At 51.0% G+C, this 1,837-nt stretch overlaps 1 pseudogene; it reads left to right on the top strand.

The window, feature by feature from the left end:
• Positions 1 to 538: 538 nt before the first annotated feature.
• On the top strand, positions 539 to 601 carry LOC126485640 (U6 spliceosomal RNA; annotated as a pseudogene).
• Positions 602 to 1,837: the final 1,236 nt, after the last annotated feature.

The raw sequence follows: 1,837 nt of genomic DNA on the forward strand, positions 1-1,837 counted from the left end.
TAGCTCACGTGTTAATCGAATATACAGACTCTTACTGTTGGTGTACTCGTTTAAAATAATGTGTGCCTAGAAGTTTACTAATACTACAGTGAATGCGTAAGTGTATGTTGTTTAAGGAATGAGAGTTGAAGTCTAGATTTTTGTGTATTATTTTGTCAAACAAAACTCGTGTTGTTTCTACTTAACAGTAATGAGTGAATTGGCAAATGTCTGTAAGGTTCAAATGGCTCTGAGCACTATGAGACTCAACTGCTGAGGTCATTAGTCCCCTAGAATTTAGAACTAGTTAAACCTAACTAACCTAAGGGCATCACAAACATCCATGCCCGATGCAGGATTCGAACCTGCGACCGTAGCGGTCTTGCGGTTCCAGACTGCAGCGCCTTTAACCGCACGGCCACTTCGGCCGGCTGTCTGTAAGGTATATTACATATGTAGAATTGTGGACAGTTGGGAATGTGAGTCTCACGGGAAGCGTGGAAGGGATAAGTCCCTGGAGTCGCGCTATTCATCTGTGGCCTCGGTGGCTCAGATCGATGTGCTCGCTTCGGCGGTACATACACTAAAATTGGAACGATACAGAGAAGATCAGCATGGCCCCAGTCTGCCTTCGGCAGTGACACTGTGCGGACCGTGTTGCTTGCCGGCCGCGCTGTGGTGCGCGCGCCTGTTTGTTTACGCCGGAGCAACTTCGCGTGTGCGGTGTTGTGAGTCTACAAGGAGATGGCACACTCGTACAGAAAAACGAGTTTGAAGTTCACTTTTGCGAACGACTGTACACGACCAAAGGCACACGAGATTGAACGTTTCTTAAGAGAAGAGGTAAAAATCGATCCACAGGAAATCGTGGGAATAAATTTATCGATCGTTTCAAGCGTCGTCTGTGTCAAGCTTGTTGACGAGGCTGCTTGCGAAAGACTTCTACAACGATCACCGAACGGGTATCGTTTCTGTCATGCCGACGGGAATGTTGGTGCGGTTACGGTCGATCACGCGGGAATGTGGATCCGCACTATACGAGTCTTCGAACTTCCGTTTGAGGTCCCGTCTGACCTTGTTACCGACGCCTTTCGGCCGTACGGTACAGTTCTACCCCATGTGGCCGAAAAATGGACGAGTTTTACCACGTACCCCGTTTTAAATGGGGTGAGACAAATACGGATAGAACCGCGAAAGCACGTCCCCTCTTATTTGTACATAGGAGGTTGTCGAGCGATTATAATCTATGATGGGCAACCTCGCACTTGCTCGGGGTGCGGGAAAGAAGGTCACGTCCGCTCTGAATGCCTCCAGCGACGTTTAGTGGAAACTCCGCGGGATGACGTTCAGGCGCCACAACAGATGACTGTCTTACCGTTGACCTTTGTGGAAGCCCTGAGAGGCGACGTGAGGGAGATTTCCCATGGGCACCAGCAGCTGCCCCCTATAGAGAACATGGACACCAACGGACTGGAACTCCGACCACCGGTTCCACCACAGCAGACACAGGACACCTTACACAAGAGATGCAGCTGACGGTCGCTCTAGGCTCATCCGTGGTGGCTGCCAGTGCTTCCACCGAGAGCGTGATAGGCCAGGCCCAAGACGGACGCATTCGGGAGGACGACGGTTCAATCCCGCGTCCGGCCATCCTGATTTAGGTTTTCCGTGATTTCCCTAAATCGCTCCAGGCAAATGCCGGGATGGTTCCTCTCAAAGGGCACGGCCGACTTCCTTCCCCGTCCTTCCCTAATCCAATGAGACCGATGACCTCGCTGTCTGGTCTCCTTCCCCAAAACAACCAACCAATCAACCCAAGACGGAGGATACGCAACCCAAACAGCCGATGCGGAAGCAA

This window comes from Schistocerca serialis, chromosome 6, assembly GCF_023864345.2.
Source record: "Schistocerca serialis cubense isolate TAMUIC-IGC-003099 chromosome 6, iqSchSeri2.2, whole genome shotgun sequence".
Classification (NCBI taxonomy): domain Eukaryota; kingdom Metazoa; phylum Arthropoda; class Insecta; order Orthoptera; family Acrididae; genus Schistocerca; species Schistocerca serialis.